This window comes from Schistocerca piceifrons, chromosome 3, assembly GCF_021461385.2.
Source record: "Schistocerca piceifrons isolate TAMUIC-IGC-003096 chromosome 3, iqSchPice1.1, whole genome shotgun sequence".
Taxonomy (NCBI): domain Eukaryota; kingdom Metazoa; phylum Arthropoda; class Insecta; order Orthoptera; family Acrididae; genus Schistocerca; species Schistocerca piceifrons.
Genome location: NC_060140.1, coordinates 349,376,144 through 349,402,746, shown reverse-complemented (window position 1 = coordinate 349,402,746; position 26,603 = coordinate 349,376,144). Strand labels below are relative to the sequence as shown.

Genomic DNA, 26,603 nt, shown 5'->3' with positions numbered 1-26,603 from the left:
TGGTGCCAAACACAACTGTTTGAGTTGCTCTTTCATTTGACATATAATTTATAACTGTAAGTTAGCGTTAAAACCCTGATATTCATTTATAAACACCCTGTACTTTAACCATGGCGGCATTTACAGACTGTCGGAAATGCTTCCACCGTTGGCCAGAAAGCCAATGATCATGCCATTTTGGATGTCAGATAAATCGCTCCATTTCCGCAATATGACAATGACTGCACTGTTGCCCGTCCCCCCCCCCCCCCCCATCCTGCCTCACCACCCCATGACCTGCTTTATATTTCCTCCTCTGGTGGTGATGACATCCGTCGTCTGCGAGTGGTTATTGCACGTTATTGAACATGGGCGGTGACCACATTAATGTGACTCGCCCAAGTGTAACGGATAGAATTCGCGAAACAAATTCGGATGAGAAAATCCTCTCTATCAACAGGATTATGTACAACCAGTTCTGTGTCGAGCGCCAACACGGCACTGCCGTTTGACGACGAAAGAAATAATACGTCAAGCAGCGTTAAGAAGTGGGAATAACTTACAGACCTTCACAAATATTCAGTTCTTTGTCCGCAGCTTTTGAAACGATTCTTACAGGACGTTGTGTAGGTTCTTTAAAAGGCTACACTCATAAATGAATGTGTGCGCCGTCTCCGTACGGCAAAGATGTCTTAGGGACGTATGATTATATCTACGCTGACAGAAAATTTAAGAACAGAAATAGCAATTATTTTATGTATCTCATTTGTCTTTTTTCACCGATCTCGGTGTCTGCCGGTGTTCTGACAGGTGGGAGAAAGACGTATGTAATCGAGTTGTCTTAGTATTGCCTTAAGTAAAAGTTCTTACATGTGCGAGTGGCAAATTTTTCATTCTACTACCTAGCTACTTCCTAATTTCCTTCTCCCGAAGCGACGAGGACTTGCATTTTAAAATTCAGCTCTTCAGAGAAGAAAGGATAGCCGCCGCAACCACGCCGGCATTCTTGTACGAGTGCATCGTTGGGGAGTAAAGGCAAATACCAAGCCGCACACTAGAAATCTATAGGAACTAACATTCAAGTAATGTTTCAGAAATGCCACAACTTCTTTAACACGCACGCATGTATACCTGCGTGTGTTTCTGGGAAGACAACTTTTGGTGAGGCTTCCCGATAACTGACGCATATATGTCTCTCCCCAACCAAAATAATGTACAAAAGAACATTTTATTGCTAATTTAGATACATTGTCATTAATATGGATTAAATTGGGTATATTCCAAAAGTGTACTAACGGCGATTTATCGTTTTTTTTATTGTGTTACCAGTAGATTTTTTATAGCGTACTACCTCTGTGTATTCTGCGTTATATATGCGTCTTTTTTTTTACTCGTTTCATTATACTGTGGACGTAAAATTTGTTTTTGTTTGGAACCTGTTCTTTGTTAAAGTCATAAATAAACTAGAAGCAGTCTTGGTCGCTTAACTTTTGTAATGGTGACCGGTTTCGATCTTAATATCAGATCATATTCGGACCATGAATGTCTGCCTGAGGCAGATTGCTGTTTTTTCCTATACAAGAACTATGTTCTTTAAAATGTTTAACGTCATAAATTAATGCGTACTCTGAATCATTAAAGAGCTGTAATATTTACAGTGCTGAGATGGCTGTATAAGTACGTTTCGAAAGCCAACAAATTTGAAAAGTTAAAAAAATGGGAACAAGAATCATCATTTGTCGTAGAATTGTTTACGAGCTCATATACCGTGGGTTGCAGACATCTCATTACAAACAGAAAAACTTTCTTTGGTGTAATACTCAAGAAATTCTGTTTGTCTGCTCAATAGTTGTTTAAGGCAAGGAGTTCATAATGAAATTCATGAACACAGGCAAATAAGGAATCGACCATTATTAAAATAAGGAGAATTCAGGAATGGACGTATTATAGCTACTATTGGAGTGGAATACGACCCTAAATACAATTGTACTATTACCACGTTGCAAAGCGAATGAGACTACTAGTATTTATAAGATAGTGCGAAAGACTCCACGGTTAAGAAAACGTAATTAATCGAAGACACACACACAAAACGAAATAGAAAAAATGCGATCTTAGTTAGGTGGCAGCGAAACGTGTAATTCTTTTCCGACTGAGTAGTGCAACTGTCTAGAAAGCTGCCACACATCGGTGTAAGCTTCAAGGGAAATTACCTGTCGTAACTAACGAACTAGCTTTCCTGGGAATGGAAAATAAGCTTGTTTTACGGGGTTAACTGTAAGCCAGTCTTTGAAAAATGTCGGTAGCTTAATTATCAAAACCAGTAATAAGGATGTAGAATATCTGAAAGTAAAAGCCGTCTTCTGACACCACGTTTCTCGACGCAGCTCATTAACAGCTTAATGGTTAGGAGAGTTACTCGTGTCTGGAACGTACTCGTTCCTTCAGCAAAAGATAACACTGGCAGATTACCGAATATAGAGTTTTTCAAGCCTAAGCCTTGCCACCGTTCCAACGCGGAGGCCATTATACGTGCAAAGCCACTGTATGTTTCACGTTCTGCACTACAGTCCTGCTCTAGCATATTGCGCAAGTTTGATATACAGCAGCAAAGTGAAATACAAAAATTATTCTTTAGACGTTGTATTTAGAATCGCGTGATTGTTAATAACAAATAAAAACACAGAAATATAGTTATTTGCGGAGACATTTTTCTGTAAGGCGAAAGTAACGAAAAACTGCTCAGTGCGATATTTGTTACGTTTCCAAACTTCCACGCAGATTTCATGTACTAGATTTGCAGAAGAAGTTTGACACGGTGTCCCAGTGCAGACTGTTAACGACTGTACGAGTTGTGACGTTACGAGTACGGGGGCAGCTATTCTTTTTAAACAGGGCCGTGCGCAAATCAAGTACGTAAAGTACGAGTAACCGCAGGTCAAGACACAACTGGTTTGCTGGTATGGGATACTATTTAAAAGAGCAACTACTCATAAGTACCCTTTAGGTAACATCGCAAGAGTATACTGAATAGGTTCCCAGATATGTCAGTGGCTCGACAGCTTCTTAAGTAATAGAACCTAATATGTCGTCCTCGACGGCGAGTGTTAGGTCGCCGAAGTGGCGTCAAATCGAAAGACCTGCACCAGGCGATCGGTCTACCTGACGGGAGGCCCTAGCCACACGACATTTCCATTTTTTTATCAGAGACAAAGGTGCCGTCAGGTGTGCCCCAGGGAAGTGTAACAGGACTGTAGGTATTTTTTTACGTACCTAAATGATCTGACGGACAGGGTGGGCAGCAATCTGTGGCTGTCTGCTGATGATGCCGTGGTGTGCGGGAAGGTACCGTCGTTGAGTTCCTGTAGGAGGATGCAAGAGGACTTAGACAAAATTTCTAGTACTTGTTATAGTTATCATTTGACCACGAAGATTGTTTAGTAAAAAATAAGTTACGATTACTCACAAAGTCAGTTGTCCACAGAATCTGTTTTATACTACTATTGCAGGGTTCCTTGCTACTTTTTAATTCCACTCCCCGGTTCGTATGTGTTAATGAAATGAAATTCTACACCCGTTTCTATGGATGATCTTGTACTGAAGTAGACGGAATAGCAGATACGCCAGGTATTAATTACGAAATAATAAAACCAGTCATTTAATGCAGTTATCGCCTTCGAATATTCATTAGTGAAACATTAACCTTTAATATTATGAAAAATACAGCACCTCAGGCAATGTTTAAAGTGACTTATACATGCTTCAGCTCTATTAAGAAAGTGTTATTATGGTATGTTATGCTTCGCAGTCTTACCTGGTGTGTTCTTACGTAATGAAAGTAAATTCTCTTATTGTTCAGCGACACTAGTTAGAACCTGCATCTTCTACATGATCGCTTTTATTGACATAGAAATTTCAGGTTTTATATACATAATTAACACCAGCAATTAACAGGAGCAATAAAGAGCAGTCTGCAACAGCAACGCCGTGGTGAATAGGTAGTCATGGTGTTGAATTGCCAAATGGGCGACCCGTGTACAAAACTCCCTCGCGTTATTTTTTTATGAAACTTATGAACTGTCCGCCCGGTCATTGAAATGTTTTTCTGTAGTTTTGGCAGTTATCATACGTTACATTGATTACAGAATATGAGTCATATGGTAAGAATGCGTTACCGTCGCAAGTAAATGCGATGAATAGTGGGACAGGCGAGATACCACACAGACGTCTCACAGAAATGAAAACAACAAATAAAATAGTGTGAACTATATTACACAAAAGGAATTGAAGAGTCAATGCTTCCAAAATGGAACGCAACTTCAAAAACGTTGAAAACATATGCTTTGACAGACCACAGAGAAACTGCGTGATTCGAAACTGCTGCGTTCATTTGTTGTAGCTTATGTTGCAAACATTTATGTTTCCACTATTTCCTTGGGAGTAATCACATTCACGTTAATACGAACACCTAAATCGGGCAAGGAGGCATATCTCACTCAGTTGCCAGGCGTACAAATTAGGTGCTTCGATAAGAGATACCTGTCATAAGACACACGTACCGTCACTAATGTCGTGTATGACACACTAGACGTGTTTTGCCGTGGACGATTCGGCTGACTTGTCCCCCTGTCATCAAACGTTTGCGGCTCCCATTCGAAAGCCACATCCTTTCGGCTGCTAACAGAGTAGTTATGCAGAATCAACTGTCATTACAGGTCCCCCACCTTACACCTCCCTGCTGCAAACGGACCTTACACCAAGACACAGACACAAATTTGAATGAAGTGAATAGCGGAAAAAATTCGTACGAGGGAGATACGAACACGGCTCGCCTGGCAGTCGAACACCGTTACCACTTTTTTTTTGCGTTTTGTTCGTTCTGTTTGGTCGTAGCGGACGTCACATGGCATCCCTTGAAGTTCTTTTTTGATCCCATACTCAGGGTTTTTTATTATATATCGAGTGAGAGAGAGCAGCCAGCTCTCTGACAAACACGCTGAGCTACCATGACGGCGATTATACTTCTTATTCTTGGACCGTTTATGTTTCTATTTTGCCTTCTTCCTGTTTTCAAGCTTGATCTGTGTACAGTTTTTGGCGGGCTGTCCACTGGGCACCGTTAAACCACTAAATCAGAGGAGGATGCGATGGGCAGTTTCCCTTGTCAAAAGCAATGGGCTGCAGAGGTCGTGTAGGACAGTGGACGATAATAAGTTGTTTAAGTGGCAGACAGGTCGCGTGCACGCAGGCCAACAGCGCCCTTTTGTGTGACCGGACAAGTCAGTGTTACGCAACGCTCAGTGGGTGCGAAGCCGTCGTACGAAACGGAAACGTATAACCAAGTGCCGCTGCGCCTCGCCGACATCACAGGGTGGAATATCGGCATGTGACAGCGTCCGCAGTAGACAGAGTGATTTACCTCCGGGAGGTGGGCCTGTCATTACGCGACAATGCGGCTCTTGCAGGACACCTTGCTTCAAGAGTGAGGCGTATGTGGAACCAGTGGAGAGAGGAGGGCCGTCCACAGCCGTTGCTGGGTACTGGACGACACAGAGTGACTACTACGCGGGAAGACCGCCGTCTTGCCCACTTCGTCCTAACGGGCAGAATAGCTTCCTCCACAGTGTTGGCGCGACGATACAGTACTGCAGTAGGTATGGGCACGTCTGCGTCAACGGTTCGACGCAGTCTTCTGCAGGTTGGACTGGTGGCATCCAAGCCATTGCGTCGACTTCCGCAGACTAGAAACCACCAAAGCCATAGACTGCAATGCGCACGTGCTTACTGGCAAAATGTAGTGTTTTCGACGAGTCCCGCTGCAACTTGTCCTACAACGATGGCCGCATACGCTTTCGACGCGGCCGTGGTGAACGCAGTCGGGCAGACTGTATTGTTGAGCGGTGTAACGGACAAGCGCCAAGCGTGATGGTTTGGGGCGCCGATGCCTACAGCACGCGATCTCGCCTCCACGCGACCATGTCTACAGTCTGGACCGCTACCGTTACATCAGGCAGGATTTACAAACCGAGTCCCTGCCCCTGCTACAGGCTGTTCCACATGTATTTCAGCAGGTCAACCCGGGCCGGTTGTGGCAAGAAATGTGCAAGCGTTCTTCGAAGAACGACGGGTATGTTGCACCCCTGCCCTGTCCGTTTACCTGACGTATCACCCATCAAACATGTCTGGGATGTAGTTGGTCTAGAGCTTGTTCCTTCAGGTCGTCCTGCAGCCGCAAAATGGTTCAAAAGGCTCTGAGCACTGTGTGACTTAGCTTCTGAGGTCATCAGCCCCTTAGAACTTAGAACTACTTAAACCTAAATAACCTAAGGACATCACACACATACATGCCCGAGGTAGGATTCGAACCTGCGACCGTAGTGGTCGCGCGGTTCCAGACTGTAGCGCCTAGAAACGCTCGGCCACTCCGGCCGGCCTGCAGCCACAGCTGATGCTTTGTGGATGTGCATGCAAACCGCGTGGCAGAGTACTCCCCAGCAGCTCTGATTGCAGCACGTGGTGGCGCTATTCCGTAATGAATTTTCATAGTCACAATGCATGTAGAGGTCTATAGTGCTATTCCTTTGTGTAGTGTCATGTCCCTAATCAAAGGAAGAAATTTCATTGTTATCACATCTCCCGGTCTTGGTTTTTCATTTTTTCGAGACAGTAGTGCATTAGCGGGCATACTATCGCGTGATCAATGGCAGCTTTCACTAAATGTGGAAAAATGTAAGTTAATGCAGGCGGTTAGGAATAACAATCCCGTAATGTTCGAATACAGCATTTGTAGTCTTCTGATTAACACAATCACGTCTATTAAATATATAGGTTTAACGTTGCAAAGCGATATGAAATGGAACGAGCAGCTATAGAGAAGAGTCGGGAAGCCGAATGGTTGACTTCGATTTGTTGAGAGAATTTTAGGAAATTGTGGTTCCTCTGTCTGCATACAGAACACTAGGGCGACCTATTCTTGAGTACTGCTCGAGTGTTTGGGGTCGAAGCAATTCAGAGGCGGGCATCTAGATTCGTTCGATTAACACGCCAGTATTACGGAGATGCTTCGTGAACTCAAATGGGAGTCCATGATAGGAAGATGACGCTTACTTCTTTTCTAACGCTATTGGGAAAATTTAGAGAACCAGAGTTTGAAGCTGACTGCAGAACGATTCAACTGCCACCAACGTATATTCCGCGCAGGGTTCATGAAGATAAAGTAAGAGAAAGTATATTCGTGGAGAGCATGTAGATAGTCCTTTTCCTTCGTTCCGTTTGAGCGTGGAAAAGGAAAGGAAATGACAAGTCGTGGTAGAAGGCAGCCTCTGGCATACACCATATGGCGGCTTGCGGTGTCTACACGAAGCTTTAGATGTAGACTGTGATTAACCTGACAAAAATCTGGAATGATGGCATCCAAAAATAAGTTTGCGAATTCACATAGGAAGTGCTACAGCAATGCATTTCGCTGGTTTCAAAAATGGTTCAAATGGCTCTGAGCACTATGGGACTTAACAGCTGTGGTCATCAGTCCCCTAGAACTTAGAACTACTTAAACCTAACTAACCTAAGGACATCACACACATCCATGCACAAGGCAGAATTCGAACCTGCGACCGTAGCGGTCACGCGGTTCCAGACTGTAGCGCCTAGAACCGCACGGCCACTCCGGCCGGCCGCTGGTTTCAGTTAAGTTCACAACGTACGTGGGACTTGTTAAATAATTACAAGGTTTCTGCAACTTGATACCTGTTGGCACTTGAATTGTTACGTATAATTGTTAGTTTAAACCATCCTTACATTTCATTCATAGCTGCGACAGGTGTTCCCTCCAACTCCAACAAACCCGCTACCTAAATCTATTGTCCACGAGTGGTGTTACGTAGTTCCTTGAGACTAAGTCCACGTGCGTGTGCCAACTCTCCTGTGATCTATTAACCACGTGTTCTGACCGTGATCTGCTTTTAGCTATACGTTTCTTCCAAAGAAACGCCAAACAAATTTATAAAGTTAACACTGCGTTTCAAGACGCGTTTCAAGACGCGTCTTTGAACTTTTTTAATGTTCACACTAATAACTTACTGTTAACAACCAGGCTCATGTGCAGCAGATTATTCATCACAGATGCTTCCAATAGGCTGAAGTCGCGAGAAACAGAAAATGCATTGTATTTCGGTTCTATTTGCTTCAGTTCTGGTGTGCGACTGTCACATCATAATGGACACGTCGAACTACAAGGAGAGACACTGTTGCAGTCTGTTCTCCACTTCTAGATCGTTATGAAGTGACATAGAAGTGAAAATTGACGGATCGTAGAATTGATGTTTTGCTGGCCAGAGTGGCCGAGCGGTTCTAGGCGCTTCAGTCTGGAACCGCGCGACTGCTACGGTCGCAGGTTCGAATCCTGCCTCGGGCATGGATGTGTGTAATGTCCTTAGTATAGTTAGGTTTAAGTAGTTCTAAGTTCTAGGGGACTGATGACCTCAGATGTTAAGTCCCATAGTGCTCAGAGCCAGCCAATTGATGTTTCAGGGTCTCATTATGATGTCTACGGCTGCGAACTGCATTCTGTTGACAGGACAAGACCTAAGAGTAAATTTGCTCTTAGAGATGATCACACATTCCAGTTTGAAATCAACGTTACTTCGATTTGAGTTGATGACGATATGATGGGACGCTAATCTGTACCAACCACCGACGATATACACAAGCACAAATTCAAGATGGAGTCCAGAATGAAATTTCTACTCTGCAGCGGAGCGTGTGCTGATGTGAAACTTCCTGTCAGATTAAAGCTGTGTGCCGGACCGAGACTCGAACTCGGAACCTTTGCCTTGCGCGGACAAGAGCTCTATCAACTGAGCTACGCAAACATGACCCACGATCCGTCCTCACAACTTTAAATTAGTGAACTTGCCCACGTAAGGCAAAGGTCCCGAGTTCCAGTCTCGGTCCGGCACACACTTCTAATCTGCCGGGAAGTTTCAAGATGGAATGTCTGCCAGTGGAGCTAAGAGGTTGACTCAACTCTTACCCGTTCACAGCTACAGAAATTGTTTAACAGAGGCGTTCCTTTCTGATTTTGGCCAGAAGCACTTTTTACTACCATATAGACATTAACACACAGGGTGCGGTGCTTACATCCGGACAAGTTTCAATTTAAATTTCCCTCTGTATCGTATTTCCGTCGGAGGTCCTGATTGGCGTTCTTGAAATCCGTAGGCATCTAGTAAACAGTCAGAACTTCAAAATGGCCGACATGTTACGAACAAGTGGGGAGTACAACAGAGCAGCCGCGATTGTCGGAAGTCTTCGCGCTGGGCGTTCGCCCACTGAAGCAGTTCGATTCTTCAGATACCCGAGATCAACTGTTTACGACATTGTGGCCAAGTATAACGCTTCGGAGAAGTCTGGGGAAGGTTCTGCCAACTCGGCAAGGAAACCTCATTCGAGGAAACGCGTGTCATGAACAGCGGCAGTCATCGATAAGCCTCAGGTGCTGATTTCAGTGAACCCGGGGCAATCGCTGAGGAAACCGGCATCAGTATTGAATATGAGCAAGCGAACAATGCGTCGGATGGCAGAGGAGCTTCTCATACGACCCATTTAGTCTACTGGTCAAAGGCGTTCTGCCTCTCCAATAGCCAGGATTTTAACCCCCTCGACTACTATGTTTGGGGCGTAGCCGAAAGAGTTACCAATAAGACGAGGCACCCTAATGTCGCATCTCTACACACCGCTATCGAAGCAGCATTCGCGAATAGGGACAGCGCTGTTTTAAAGAGTGCGTGCGATCGCTTCAGGACTAGATTGGAGGCGGTCATTTCGGCTGAGGGGGGTTACGTCAGGTAATGTTATTCTTGAAAGATACTACTACTTACATGTAAAAGGATTTTCATTTTCATATCTATTTTGTTTTAATAATTTTGATTTTTTTTAAAAAAGGTTCATTTGTCCGGATTTAAGCACCGCACCCTGTATATGCATACTTTTTCTGTTCCATCGTATCACGTTCCAAGGCCATGAACGATCCCATTAACACTCAGATGTCGTAAAATAGGATTTTGTATCATTTGTGAACGTACTCCACTAGTCTAATGGGCGCTTTTCTCTCACTCAGTATTGAAGCTCCTCTTCCCCGCCTCATCTGAAGCCCTAGTTAAATTCCGTAGAAGAAAATTTGACCCTGGAGAAATAAGACGGGGTAATATCCTGCCGTCTATTTACTCACTCATCAATACTGTAATGGGAAAGTACTGTGGCAGTAACTGTAGAGAGGAGCCCTCGAAGATATTCATCGTATGGTAATTAGTGAATTGACTGCCTTTTGAAGTTTAATTGGTTTCGTGGCACAATTTCTCAGAAACTTTGTCGGTAAAGTGAAGTGTGGGGAGATAATGGAGGTTCTGGACAGAAACAGTTTTCTGCCGGCCGGGGTGGCCGAGCGGTTCTAGGCGCTACAGTCTGGTATCGCGCGACCGCTACGGTCGCAGGCTCGGATCCTGCCTCGGGCATGGATGTGTGTGATGTCCTTAGGTTAGTTAGGTTTAAGTAGTTCTAAGTTCTAGGGGACTGATGACCTTAGAAGTTAAGTCCCATAGTGCTCCGAGCCATTTGAACAAAAACAGTTTCCATGACATGGATACACTGACTTTTAATAGCGTCTCAGAATCACTGAGAATGTCCTTCGTCTCACGTTCTAGCTGATAACGTCATATTGTCATAAAGCTGAATAGATCGTAGAAGGGTCTAAAACTTCGAGAACTACCTCAAGGCTACACAGACAGCTGGTGGGCTTCAAATTTCCATGAACTGCAGGCGATGAATCATCCGTCTTGATCAGAGCTGTTTTTTTTCACCTTGATTTAATTAACGAGAAGTGTTTACAGCTTTCTGGAATATCAGGCATTCGATGCGAACTAAGACAGAAACTCGACATCATATGCGTCAGGATACCGGCAGCGTGTAAATTAACCGCGAAAAAAGCTGACACAGTGATGGACTGGTATGCACGGCGGATCGAGGCTGCAAGAACCGGTTTTCACGTAACGGCGGACTGCGCGACCCAAGTCCTGATTTACGAATATTTTTATCGTCGTAATGCTTGCTTTAGCCACGACAGGCGAAAGGGTCTTCTAGTATATGAAGGTCTCAACCTTTCACAGTCACGTTTTCAGAATAAAATCTATCAAGTTTTGCAGATAAACTGCAGTCCTAAGACAGTTGTCTCAAGGGCACACCGTCCGATGTAGAGGGCGCGCCGGATGGTACCAGTCCTTACTAGCCCTATGCGACACGGATAAAATATGAGAGGGCGATGCTTAATATGGCACTCCTCGATTACACTGTTTCTTTATTTCGTAATATAGACTTCAGTAAAAAGGAGATTGAGGTGCAGGTCACCGGCATCATGGGATTAAGGGTTCTGTTGTTGTGATAGTCAGTCTGAAGACCCGTTTAATGCATCACTCAACACTAGAAAAACTTCTGCAACTAATTTTTTTTTTACCTTCATAACTACTGCAGTCTACATCCGTTTCAACTACATTACGGCATTCGAGATTTTTATCCCACTCCCACTAATCTTACGGAGAGTTGCCTAAATTGTACCACTTTTGAGATTGCATGCAATGTAGCCTAAACAGTAAGTTGCAAAATTATTTAAACAATGCCATCCTTAACAGCTGGATGTTCTTTTCGGTATCTGATGTGAAGACGGAAATGGTTATTTTCTAAACATCTGCAAGTGGTACAAATTAGGAATCCGGTTTCCTAACCTGTACCAGTTGATGCATAGACTGTACCGCCCTCATAAACTATGTCCCTTAGCTTAAAGATGTGTACTAGTCTAAAATTCCATATTTCCACCCCTATCCCTTTCTCCTGCACACTTTGCATGATCCACGGTTTGTATTTCATGTATCCGATCTTTTTTCTCCCGACATTCCTCGCACAACTCTCTATACTGTTTTTCAAATGCATTTCTGTTGTGTTCCCCGTAGAGTCTCCAAAACCATTTTCTGAGGTGGAGCTGTAGTTCTAGACGTCTGCTCCTGCGCTTTGGTTAGTTTTTATATTTGAATGGTCCTCGTCAGATAATAGGCTTAGGGGTAGACCTTCAAGTTGTGCTTGGAGCTATAATCAGCCCCTTTGGATTCGGGGAGCCGGCCGGAGTGGGCGTGCGGTTCTGGGCGCTACAGTCTGGAGCCGAGCGCCCGCTACGGTCGCAGGTTCGAATCCTGCCTCGGGCATGGATGTGTGTGATGTCCTTAGGTTAGTTAGGTTTCATTAGTTCTAAGTTCTAGGCGACTGATGACCTCAGAAGTTAAGTCGCATAGTGCTCAGAGCCATTTGAACCATTTTTTGGATTCGGGGATATTTTTTGGCTAGACATCTTCAGCTCGCTTTTTGACTCACATGGCTTCTACTGTATTGAAATTATGTGGCAGTCCGTTTCATTCTACATTGTCAAACGAAAATTTTCTTGCGTTCGATGTGCTTAAACTGGCACATCGTCTACGGTCGCAGGTTCGAATCCTGCCTTGGGCATGGATGTGTGTGATGTCCTTAGGTTAGTTAGGTTTAAGTAGTTCTAAGTTCTAGGGGACCGATGACCTCAGATGTTAAGTTCCACAGTGCTCAGAGCCATTTGAACCTTTTTTTGGCACATCGTCTTTACAAACGTATAAATATGATATTCCAATTCGTTTTTAACTTCCATGGAACATATCACCGAAGCGGTTGCGGCAGCCGCTCCTGAGAAGCGGTAAATCCGGCTTCGAGTCCCGGTGAGGCACAAATTTTCAACTTTCGCCATTGCATTACCACAACGCCCAGTTCGGCTTTCGTTACGATTTTCCAGCCCGTATTCCATTTTCTTCCCCTTCCTACATTTCATGTTTATATTTTATAATTGCCAAGATGAAAGTCCCAGTTACGACTTTGCTACTATTAATATACGATTTATACTCAAATGGAAATAGCTAACAGGAAACGTAAAATACTTCGTTCTGTTCTGTCACAGTAAACATGACACTATGAAGCAACATTGTGTATAGTTACGCAGTCTCCATTCACTCTCTCACTGCACAAAGCCACTGAATAAAAGTCGACAGCATCATACAAAGAATAGTTTTCAAAGTCGATATTTCTTGACGCTGCCTGATTACGCTAATCCGTTGTCCTTGGCTATTAGCATCAGCATTTCGAAGCATGTGGCGGCTGTAATTATGTACCAAAAACTACTGTATTGAAATTATGTGGCCGCCCGTTTCATTCTTAAAATAATACATTGAAGAGTAGTAGGTTCTGGCCGGTTCTCAGGATTTCGGTTTTTGAAAAGTGGCTGGTGAATTATATTTCGGGTATACAGAAGAATAAGGAAACAAAATCGGTCCATTACAGTATATCAACTATCTTTTACAGCTGGTCTGTGTGTGTGTGTGTGTGTGTGTGTGTGTGTGTCGCGGGGGAGAGGGGGGGGGAAGGGGTACTTCTTAAAATAAGTTTTTACGTTTTGAGGGAATGAGGTGGCTATCGGAATGATTGCATTATTTGTTTCCTGACACTATTCGCTACATCAACGTGACCATACGATAGGTCCTTTCTCCAGCTGTTTATGGCGACAAGGCCCATCCAGTAGGATCTATGTAGTCCGATATTTTAAGAGTTGAGTTACAGTGCCGACGTCTAAACTTTCAGTCTTTGTGGCACAAAATAAAAGATCTAGGGTACTTCCACTACTGCTATAAATCTGTCACTTCGTTTGCACGTATGTTCTGTTCCCAGATTTGATACAAGAAGCCGAAATTACTTTTATTATATACTCAGACATTTTAGCGTAGTTTTGTTTGATAGCTGTCAGCAGAAATAGTATTAGTGACAAACTAAACATTAAAATTGATGACTACCTGGTAAACTAAAGTAAGGCATTCTGTTTCCCTGGAAGCAAAACAACGCCTGAAGGACAAAACAAGAGAAGTATAAGAAGCAAACTGTCACAGGCACAGACATCATTCCCAGACAAGTCCTAATCTAAGAACGAAACTTCTGGAAAAGTACGACTGAAGCATAGCGGTATGTGGAAAAATGGACAGTGGAAAAACTGGAAAAGAAAGGAATCGAAGCAATTCAAACGTGGTGTTACAAAAGGATGGTGAAAAATCAATTGAATGAGAAGGCATGCGGAGATTCTCTCCAGAGTTTGCGATGAAAGGACTGTGTGGAAAACACAGGCTAGAAAAAGGGATATGAAGATAGGAAACGTGTAAAGACGTCAGGATGTAACTTCCGTTGTACTAGAGGGAACTATGGGGGGCACTAATTGTAAGGGAACATTTAAAACAACTGAAACTGAGAACATAGCATGTAGGTGCTACACTGTGACGAAGATATTTAGCAGAGGACAAGAATTCGTGGCGGACGGCATCAAATCACACTACTGGCCATTAAAATAGCTACACCAATAAGAAATGCAGATGATAAACGAGTATTCATAGGACAAATATACTATACTAGAACTGACATGTGATTACATTTTCACGTAATTTGGGTGCATAGATCCTGAGAAATCACTACCCAGAACAACCACCTCTGGCCGTAATAACGGCCTTGATACGCCTGAGCATTGAGTCAGAGCTTGGATGGCGTGTACAGGTACAGCTGCCCATGCAGCTTCAACGCGATACCACAGTTCATTAAGAATAGTGACTGGCGTATGTGACGTGCCAGTTATCGGCCACCATTGACCAGACGTTTTCAATTGGTGAGAGATCTGGAGAATGTGCTGGCCAGGGCAGCAGTCGAACATTTTCAGTATCCAGCAAGGCCCGTACAGGACCTGCAACATGCGGTCGCGCATTATCCTGCTGAAATGTAGGATTTCGTAGGGATCGAATGAAGGGTAGAGCCACGGGTCGTAAATCATTGAAATGTAATATCCACTGTTGAAAGTGACGTCAACGCGAACAAGACGTGACCGAGACGTGTAACCAATGGCACCCCATACCATTTTGCCGGGTGATACGCCAGTACGGCGATGACGAATACACGCTTCCAATGTGCGTTCACCGCGATGTTGCCAAACACGGATGCGACCATCAATGATGCTCTAAACAGAACCTGGATTCATCCGAAAAAAATGACGTTTTGCCATTCGTGCACCCATGTCCGTCGCTGCGTACACCACCGCAGGCGCTCCTGTCTGTGATGCAGCATCAAGGGTAACCGCAGCCATGGTCTCCGATCTGATAGTCCATGCTGCTGCAAACGTCATCGAACTGTTCGTGCAGATGGCTGTTGTCTTGCAAACGTCCCCATCTGTTCACTCAGGGATCGAGACGTGGCTGCACGATCCGTTAAAGCCATGCAGATAAGATGCCTGTCATCTCGACTGCTAGTGATACGAGGCCGTTGGGATCCAGCACGGCGTTCCCTATTACCCTCCTGAACCCACCGAGTCCATATTCTGCTAACAGTCATTGGATCTCGACCAACGCGAGCAGCAATGTCGCGATACGATAAACCACAATCGCGATAGGCTACAAGCCGACCTTTATCAAAGTCGGAAACGTTATGGTACGCATTTCTCCTCCTTACACGAGGCATTACAACAACGTTTCACCAGGCAACGCCGGTCAACTGCTGTTTGTATATGAGAAATCAGTTGGAAACCGTTCTCATGTCAGCAAGTTGTATGTGTCGCCACCGGCGCCAACCTTGTGTGAATGCTCTGAAAAGCTAATCATTTGCATATCACAGCATCTTCTTCCTGTCGGTTAAATTTCGCGTCTGTAGTACGTCATCTTCGTGGTGTAGCAATATTAGTGGCCAGTAGTGTAGACACAAGACTGACAATAAATGATTTAAAAAATGTGTATATAATTAAAGCGTTGGCTTTACAGAGATTGATTCGTAACTACGGAGAGTACTCTGGAATTTGGAACTTTTCTATTGTTTGATCACTGATATACTGCTGTAGATCTGAAGCTAATACAAAATGTGTCAAATATTCACCGCTGAAAGCTGTAGTGGGCTTGTTCCGACTATAAGAGAGACTGTCTGTTCATATTAGAAACCGAGTGAACATTACGCTGTAGGCACGATATGTAGATGGTTTTCTTTTCGGGTCTTCTGTTGGATCTAGAAGTTAAACTGATGAAACAGTCATCCTGATGGCCATGCTGAGGCGAGACACGGATGAACTGAAATTATAAGCTTGCTATTTTATTTATTTAGCTAGTTTCATTTAGTTATTAACCTGATCAGATTAGGGGCATTAAGCCCGCGCCTACGTAGGACCAGGCTTCAGGGGGTTAGATCAGGGTGAGGCTCGATTTTGGAACCGATTTAATGATTCTTTAAAAAATTACAAAACTGACTTTAGACCTTTATTCTGTGTGGTATCGATAGCAACGAAGCCACGGAGTAGGTGCAAGCTCATAATTTGGCACTACGAGACACCGATGACAGCGCCTTCTGGCCGGCGCTGTGGAGCTCTACGGGCGTCGCTCCGGATTCAGCCCATTTGATCAAGAGCAGACGGCTGGGACACTTCGCTTCATATAGAGTCTGCACTACTTACGACCGGTCTAAGGCTTCACACATCAGTGCAAAGTTCTTGCTAAAGTAAAGGTGATATTAATTCACACTGCAGTACCGAAAGATTTTCACCTTTTCCTGCTCCTTCTCGCTTTCGTCATTCGGCCAACCTTTCAGTTTTCAGGAGCACCCCCACGCCCTGCCTTCCAGGCGCGATACAAAATTCTGTTTTCTTAAGATTGTATTATGCATTTTTAAGTAAAATATTGCACCCAGAAGACACAACACGACATGGACAAAAGGCCTTCGAGGAGTGGGAGGGCGGCTGATGGGTTCTGTTCAAATGGTTCAAATGGCTCTGAGCACTATGGGACTTAACATCTATGGTCATCAGTCCCCTAGAACTTAGAACTACTTAAACCTAACTAACCTAAGGACAGCACACAACACCCAGCCATCACGAGGCAGGGAAAATCCCTGACCCCGCCGGGAATCGAACCCGGGAACCCGGGCGTGGGAAGCGAGAACGCTACCGCACGACCACGAGATGCGGGCAATGGGTTCTGTGACCGCTACAGTTTTCAGTATAGAAAAGAATTCAAAAACTGCTTTGAAACAGATGACATTGTCTAACGTAGTACGTAGGAATATTTAAAGAAATGGTTTTTAGCAAAATGGCGGCACTCTTAAAAGAAAACTAAATTTTTTCAACAAGAAATCGTTAAAAAAACGTGCACTAAAATCGAAATTAAAATATATCGCAAAAGCCTGCTTACTACAGCAGAAAAAACGCTGACTCACATGTTAAAAAAAGATATAACGTATCTGCATGTATATTTCATGAGCTACAGCTCCGGCCAACTTGAAAAAGGTTATGGTGAAAAAAGAAAGCGTTTACAGTTTCAGCTTATGTTTTTTAACATTGAAATTGAACAAAACTTAATCGGAAATGCCAGCGGCGTACAGCTGGCCTTTTTCTGCCGATGTGGAAACACTCTCATTTTGAAGAAATTGTATTAACTGGCTTCCGCTTGCGGATTTAAGAGTATTTTGGGATTACTTTTCTAACTTTATCTATACGTATAGAAACACTTGTTTGTCATTTCATGCACTCACGTTTTATTTCGTATAAAAAACAAGCTAAATGACAAGTAAAGCAGACGCGAGACAAGCACGAGCTTCCAGACTTTACCACAAAGGAATCACGTTATGAAGAGAAATCTAGTTGAGGATAGTATTTTAGTTGAAACTAATGCCCTCTGTGATATTATCCGAAACTAACAGGACCCCTATTCCACAGTAAGTATTACAGTATTAAATAGGTTGCGCCAGACCCCTAAGCAGTAAATCGAGATTATAACATATCTTAACATTCATGGAACACTTTATAGGAATGGATCTTAAAAATATATTCTCTAAGCAACATTTTATACCAATAAAAATTAGGCTCAAAAAAGATTTTCTATTCCGGTTTACCCCTTACCACAAACAGATTTTTTTCACCTACTTACACAATGGGGATGACAATTTTAATATGAGGCGTGGTAATAAAAGATTTAAAATTGATTTACAACAAGATTTTAGTTAATTAGATGCCATTTTCAATAACAGCTCTAACCACGAACAGTAACCATAATGGTAATATTACTATTAGTGCTAATGATAGCAACAGTACCAGTGATTTTACTATTGTTGCTAATAATTGTGGTAAGAAGATACAAAATGTACTTATGGATGTACAAATCCGAGATTTCACGACACAGCGAGTGCTGATGGAGAGAAATTCAGATAGATGGCAGCAGTTAGGAGCTTTGGGGATGCGAAAGATGTCTAACAGAGAAAGATATTTAACTGTAATGGGCAAGGGGTACATACGGATAAAGGGCGGCCAGTATTGTTATTCCCGTAAATACGCCATTAGTTCATAACGTGTTTCCGAGCGTTCTGCGAGTTGCTGTTCCCATTTGAAGCGCACACTTTTTCTACAGGCGTCGCAACAATCTTGTTCAGGTACGGCGAGTTTTGCTGTTATGTGTATTAGCTATCTGGACTCCAGCCAGCCTGGAGTCCAGGCAGCGAGTACGCATAGCAGCAAAACTCGCAGCACCTGAAGAAGTCGGCTCGGTCAGCTGTAGAAATGTCGTGCACGTAAAATGGAGACAACAACTCGGCAGAACACCCGGAACCACACTATTAATCAATCGTGCCGAGAAAACATGAGACACTACGTGATTAGTTGTTTTTTGAAGCTGGAGAAGATACGTAACTTAGAGGAAGTAGCTGACTTATGCAGTGCGACTGAAAGGATTTCACTGTGATGGGAGCGTGTGTTTATGCCGTACCGTTAAGAGTAAGGTCGAGGAGAGACATAACGGATTGTAAATGTTGATAAGACTGAAAGAGAGAACGTGCAGAGGACTATGGGTTGTCTGCAAGTAACTATGCATATGATGCATATGATGAAATTCAATCAAAATGTTGCACATTATGAATGTATTTGCATGCAGCGTTTTTTCAGCAGCTCCTATCGTCGTGGGCTTTCTGAAGAAACACATCGCAGAACAACGTCTTTGTAGCCAACGATCGGAAGTACAATAGAGCGTCGATTATCCGAAGTAATTGGGGGACATGGGTGTTCGGAAAACTGGTTTCTTCGGATATTCGAACTGTACATGTTTATTTTCCAAAAAGAAGTACTGTACAGTAAATTTATTCATAAAAATAGGCATCTCTTTTAGTATTACAAAGTAACATAGAAAGGCAACTTCAGTAGGAATATATAATAATAATCTCGTACTTGTCCCTCATAGAAAGGACAACACGTTTACGTTTAAGCATTTTGTATCGTCAAGTTTACTTCTTCACGCAGCAGCACACAAACGGTCGTAACAGAGTACAGAAGGTGACTGCACCGTGAGAAGCTCTTGTTGGGGGCGCGCAATCCTTTAAACTGCGCGGAGCGGCAAGCCTCAACTCTTTTTAAGCTGGCGCAGCTGTTGCTGCGAACAGCTTTGATACTGCCGCTACTTCTACTGCCAGTGCCAAGCCGACGGATGTGTGCTGATTGTTGAAACACAGCGACTGGCGGCTTGGCCTGTCAGCAGCGCCTTGTGAAGGCCCCATTAGAAGAAAGGTTCCGCCAGCGGTGGCCTAGTGCAGCGACTACTGTAGGAAACTTGGTTTGGGAATGAGGGGGATGATGGACGCTAGGGTTGGAGAGTAACAGGTGAGAGCGAGTACACAGTTCGGTTAAGCGGTCGTTCGGTTGACCGACGTTCCGATAATCGACGCTCTACTGAACGAGTGTTTGTACGAAAGTATAGAGTTATCAGGTGGTTATAGTTAAAATGCAACTACTCACAGAGGACCAGTGTGCGCTATAATTATCGTACTGCAACGTAGCTTGGTAGATATTCTAATGCTTTATTGCGGAACAGATTTACGCTGGAAAAAATTAGTTCCCATTTTGACCACCAGGTGCAAATCTGGCGCTGTGACTGCAAGAAAGACGAATATAAATATTTTCATACGTAATAGATTAGGAATGAGACGTGAGCAGAAAAGGTCAAAGTCAGAAACGCATAATATTGATTTTATTATTAACTGCCACTTACGCAGTTTGTTCAATATGAGCACCAGAGACGTCGACGAGATGCTATACAGCACCAGATTTTCACCTGGTGGACAAAATTGGAACTAATTCTTTTCTACCGTAAATCGATTTCGCACTGACGCACAAGCTTATCTGCAAAGCTTTGCCGTCATATGATAATTGCAGCCCACACTGGGACTCCGTGAGTAGCTGCACTTCAGGGCGTTTAAACTCTATGGCGTAATATACCGGCTGGACGACTCCAGTGCGAGCGAGCTGCTTCATCAAGATCAAGCAGATGCGTAGCATTCCGTAGCTTCTGAAATACAATGTCCGATTGTTGTGCCCCGTGCAATCGGCCGCCAGTTTCATCCAGTGGAACAGCTCCGACCTGCGGCCCCCGAGACGCTGCCTAATTGGCTGTGCGACAAGAACAAGTTTCCCCGCTGTCAGCCGCCGCTCGGTTGCTAATGGCAAACGGGGCGTCTATTAGGAGCGGCGCAAGTGTCCACGGTCCGCAGTTAGCGACGTAAACAGGACGAGGGAGGTGAGAGGGCGCGCTGTTGCATAAGCAGCCCGCGCCGGTCGACTGCGCAACTGCCTGACGAGGCGCCGCCGGAATCTCAAAGGGCCCGCCGATGAGAATTCGATGGCCTCGCTAATTGTCTTCCGGCCACTGGGGCGGACGCTGAACGGGCCGTTTTTACCAGTCACGTGCACCGCTCGTGCACACGTTCCACGCAGCCCCAGCATATTTGATACGAGAAGGCATTATTCGGCGGTACTGAAGTGAAAAAAAAATAATAATAGGGGTTACTGGAGACTGATATACCACCCGTATGCTTTGAACAATGACATCATCACCATACCGAAAACCCCGTTTGGAGCATATCCAACTTGGCGACCAAAACATTGGTCATAACGCCCGCAAAAATACAAATACCACGCCAACCAATACACTGACTAAACTCAATGAAATTAACGGGGCAACCGCGGGAAAAAAGGGATTATGGGCGGCGACAAACTAAAAATCCAATAATAAAAACAACCCCATTCAGGACGCAACACTCAGGGGAGAGAGAGAGAGAGAGAGAGGAAGAGTGAAAGAGAGAAAGAAAGCTCTGAACTGCCAAAAATGAAATCTGACAAAACCACACTTCACCTATATAGCTCAACTCTTCACCAGGATACCAATAAACACTCCACAAAATCCTGTATCCCGATCTCCAGTTCACCTATATAGTTTAACGATAGACCAGGATTCCAGTAACCGGCTCCCCCCCCCCCCCCCCTACAATTACAAAAGCTAGTATCCCAGTTTCCAGTTCACTTCTATAACTCACCCACAGACTAGGATATTAATAATCACCTCCCTCCACCCTCCCCATCCCCCCAAAAACAGAAGCCAGGATCCCAGTCTCTGGTGCACTTCTTTAACTCAATCGTAGAATAGGATACCAATAACCGCTTCCTCCCCTCCCCCCCCCCCCTCCCAGACTACAAAACCCGATATCCCGATCTCGAATGAACCCACCAACAACTACAATAGCCAGTATCCCAAACTCCAGTTCACCCATACAGCTGAACCGTAGAGTGTATAAGTACAATTGTGGTGTTGGTGGCTTTTCTGAACGTGTCTTGCAGCTTCTAACTGTGTACATGACGGCGGAACCCACGAGAAAACAGTTTTCTATAAACGTTGCAAGAGCATAAATGTTTTTCAATCTTTTTTTAATTAAATCATGAGAGAAGGTAAGTGAATCAATGTTTTTTAATCAAATCATGTGAGAAGGTAGGTGTATCATTGTTTTTAGTTAAATCATGGGAGGAGATAGATGGATCACTGGTCACTAATTAAAACATGGGAGAAGGTGGGTGGATCAGTGTTTTTTCATAAAAGAATCGCACTTTCGATATATTGGTCCACCTATCTCCTGTGGTTTAATTAAAAACATTGATCCACTTACTCAGCGGTTAAACAGGCACCTAAGAGCACAGTTTAATTTTTACGAAATATTCTGCTTTATCTGACAACATTTTGCACAGTATATTCCATCATGACACCATGTAATTTCGTACAATAGATCATGACGAATTTGGCACACTAAATTACACAACAACATACCTCAAAAACAGGTCAAAGTAGACAGTTGGTATCCTACAACCAAGTATACCTAAAAAATAGCTGTGAGCTGCGAAAAATAACCACTAAAAACTCTTTGTGCTGGAAGCAACTTCTGTGTGCTCACACACAGACCGATCGGACCCGCTCAGTTGGGTGCAGAGGGGGCCGGGGGAGGGAGGAGGGGAGGGTGCTGGTCGACCAGTCGACCCGTGACTGGGCGGCCTTAAGGTACTATTCCGCTGCGACTGCCCGACTGCCCGCCGTATCGGCGGGCCTTAACTGCCAGCCGTAACTGCCGACCGTCACTGCCTGTGTATTTCGTTGAGACTGCTGACCGCAGCGGCCACGCCACTCAGTGAGTTACCTCTGTGAAAAGAACACGCACGCGACTTCGCAACATGGATGCTAATACTTTTCCTTAGACTTAACCCATCTCAGTTCGATTTTGTTTTAAGTCTGGTGAGAGAAGATATAGCAGGAATAGCTACCAGTACAGTGCAAACTCCAATAGAAGCTGACGAAAAAATGGCAGTGACTTTACGGTAAGTAGCTGTATAAAAGCATACGTATTCATCAACAATGGTTTAAAATGGATAATTTTGTATCTCTATGAAATAACATAAATTTCTATTAAAATAATAAGTTCATTTGGAAACGACTCAGTGCCTGTACAGATTGTTGTTTATGTTTACATTATCTTAACACTGTGTTTACATTATGATTAGTAATTATTTTCAAAAGTAGTATCACCTGCTTGTGGTTCGACGTTTATTAACGGGGTGAAAGTGTACGTACCGTCTCCAACCGATGAAGTTCGTTCGAATGGGGGTGAAAGGGGAGACGAGCCGGAAGGACTGATGCTGACAGGTAGTGGCACAAGAGATGATTCTGAAGAACTGTCAAGTCCCGTAACATAGCTTAAAATGTCAATTTTCGCTTTATTAATGAGGTGACGTGGAAGTTTCCTAATGGGCGCTGCGATGCTTCTCATGAACAGCCCCACATCATCTTCCGGGTCCCGATTATTAGCCAAGCGCTGCAGCAATTCCAATCGTTGTTGGCCCCTTTGGTTGATTGAATCCCAGTGTGTTTTCCTCGATCTGCGAGCTGAGATGGAAGATGCAAGTGCGTCGCCTGAGGACAAGGAAGCAATGGCTTGTGGAGTGTCAGGCACTGTTTCATTGGCATTTTGTCCGTCTTCATCAGATAGCAGTCCTTCAACACTTGTTGGCTCCTTTAGCGGAACACTGCAAAAAGACGACCGCTCCGTTTCTACAGCTCTCAAAAAGCCTAGTCTGTTGAACAACGCCCATTTTGTTGTTGAACTTGGTGCTGCAGAGCCTGTTTGCAGTTGTTCTTTTCGAACTGTTTTCCAGTAGTTATCTCTGATGTGTTTCCATCTCTTCTTACACTGGTTGCCTAAAACGGAACGATATTTGTTTAGCTGTGCAATTAGGACAAGACATTTATGTTTCATGTATTAATAATAATTATGGTTTGTGTTACAGGTTTCTAGCTACAGGGGAGAATTTTGTGTCCCTTGGATATGATTTCCGGATATCACCAAGCTACGTGAGCATCATAGTTCGTGAAACAGTAGAAGCTATGTGCCAACATTTGGCACCTATCTTCCTGCCTCCTCCATCTCGAGAATCTTTCAGGAAAGGTGCGAAAGAATTCCACACTCTTTGGGGTTTCCCTAACTGCTGTGCTGCGATTGATGGGAAACATATAAGGATACGGTGTCCTGGAAAAAGTGGTTCCCTTTTTTGGAATTACAAAGGGTACCTCTCCATAGTACTTTTGGCATTGGTTGATGCGAACTGTAAATTCGTTGCGATAGACGTAGGTTCGTATGTGAAGGAAGGAGACAGTGGCATATTTAATAAGTCGGCAATGGGGAAAATGATCATGAAAGGAGACGTGTTTCCAGCAGATGAAGAGCTTCCATAACTGGCATCAAGATGCCATTTGTTATAGTAGGCGACGAGGCATTCCGCTTGCTAAAGCATATTCCCAAGCCTTACACTCGCTCATCTGCCCAGGAAGATAAATCAAAAGCGACCTTCAACTATAAATTTTCACGAGCGGGCCGAGTTTCTGAAAACGCTTTTGGACTTTTGTGTCAGGTATTTCGAGTGTTCTACACAAATCTGAATCTGGAACCTAACACATGTGATAAACTCGTTACAGCTTGTTGCTGTCTACACAATCTCATCAGGGACGCCTATTTAGAAAAAGGAAGACGACCTTTCTATGAACTTGACCATGACGTGAGTTTACCACAGAACATTATTCCCCAGCCCCGAACAGGGGGATTCTACCAAGCTGAAGGGTTTCAGGTACGAGATACATTTAAGAATTACTTCTGCGAACCTACAAATCAATGATTACAATCTGGAAAAGAACTAAGGCTCAAACAAAGGAAATAAATTATTGTTACTACTCGTAACGACTATTGTAATCGTTTGGTGACAGAAAGAATGGAAGCATTGTTGTAGCCTTCATATTGTACAATTTGTCACAGTAGGAAAAAAAAGCATAAATAAATGAATGTGTATATGCAAAACACTTACCATCTTTTTTCATTGCTTCTCCTATCTTCGTCCACAACTTATCCTTTGCCATCACATTTCTGAAATCTGTATGCGTATTATCACACTCGTTGATTTCTGCAGTCGTCACACACCTAGCAGTCGCGGCCCAACTGCTTGACTGATTCTGCAGCGGCCGAGACGCAGCAGTCGCGATGACGTCACGACCGCTGACTGCCGAGCAGTTACGACATTTGTTCCGTTGCTTTGCCTAAGAGCAGTAGTCAACTGCCCGCAGTCACTGCCGGCCGCTACGGCCGGCAGTTGCAGCGAAATAGTACCTAAGGAGGGCTATGCATGAAACTTTCACCCAATTCGTAACTAAAGTTCTACAGGCTGTTTCACAATGTTTTGACCATTTCAAATTTGAATAACACGCGCTAAAAATAAGCTATAGCGACGGTGGTGCCGTCTATTAATAGTGCGGATTGTCAAGTTTCATCTCGTATACACGTCAGTAACCATGTTGTACTGGTCGAAGCAGCATCGTGTGTTAGCGGTGGAATGCTGTTTTCGCAACGGTAAATATGCCTCTCGTAATCATGTCGAGATTTTTCCGTGATATCCAATTCCTCGTCGTGGAGCAACATTGAACTTGGTACGAGACTTCTGTACAACTGCCAGTGCACCGGATGGAAAATCAACCGGCTCTCGGAAAACCGTCCAAAAGCCGGAGAACGTAGAACGTCTGCGTAGCAGTGTACATGCTAGCCGAGAAGCTTGCAACAGCATACAGATCGAATTCACTATGAAATTTCCAGAATTCCTCCAGCACTTACGAAAGATATGTTCAAAAACTGGGTGGAAAGCCTCGAGTAATGTGTAGCCGCCAATTCTCGTCATTTTTCCGACGTATTGTTTCATAAGTAAACTAGAATAAATCATATACCTTGAGTAAAATGTTAAACTTTGTTTCGCAATTAGTTTGTGCGCTACTCAACTTTGAAATCGTCAAAACATTGTGAATCACCCTGTATCTACCGACTTCACAAAAAATCCTAAAATGTTTTGGTCTTGCATTAAATCAGCAAAAGGATGAAGTAACCTGTCTACACACCCCGCCACCATAGTGTCAAAGAAACACGTGGCACAGAAAAGGCCGAAATATTGAACGTCTGTTTCCAAAATTGTTTCACAGAGAAAGGTCGCACTGCAGTTCATCCTTTAAATCGTCGGACAAACGACAAAATTACAGACATCGAAATAAGTAACCAAGGGACAGAAAGTAACCAAACTCGCTCAACAGGGGAAGGACCGCGGGACCTGACGGGATGCCATTCGATTCTGCAGCGAGTATGTGAGAGAACTTTCCCCTGTTCTACCAGCAGTGTACCGTAGATTTCTAAAGAAGCGGAGCGTTCCTAATGATTGGGGGAAAGCACGGATCCCTCTCAGTCTCAAGAAGGGTCTTCGAACAGACCCATAAAACTGTAGGCTTGTATCTCTAACGTCGGTCTCCTGTAGAATACTGGAACGTGTTTTCTGTTCGCGTTAATACATTTCTAGAGCCCGAAAATTTCCTCTGTAGGAGCAACATAGGTTCCGAAAGCAACGATTGTGTGAAACGCAGTTCGTTCTGTTGGACCACGAGACCCAGAAAGTGGTAGATACAGACGCTCAGGTAGACGCTACGTTCCTTGACTTCCGCAGAGCATACGATACAGTTCCACATTGACATCGAACGAACAATGCATGCGGAATATAGACCAGCTGCGTAATTGGATCAAAGAGTTTCTTGCAAACAGAACACAGTATGTCTCTCAGAACGAAGAGAAAC

The 26,603-nt window shown here is 43.9% G+C and overlaps 1 protein-coding gene across 2 annotated transcripts in view; it reads right to left on the bottom strand.

The window, feature by feature from the left end:
* The window catches only part of LOC124788329, a 200,032-nt gene that overhangs the window by 156,276 nt on the left and 17,153 nt on the right, over window positions 1-26,603 (bottom strand). Inside the window, exon 2 of one of the 2 annotated variants that reach the window (XM_047255574.1) lies at window positions 3,253-3,341. The exons of the other annotated variant lie outside the window; for it this stretch is intronic. The gene's annotated coding sequence lies outside the window, so the exon portion shown is untranslated. The remainder of the gene's footprint in view (window positions 1-3,252; window positions 3,342-26,603) is intronic. 2 annotated transcript variants of the gene reach the window in all.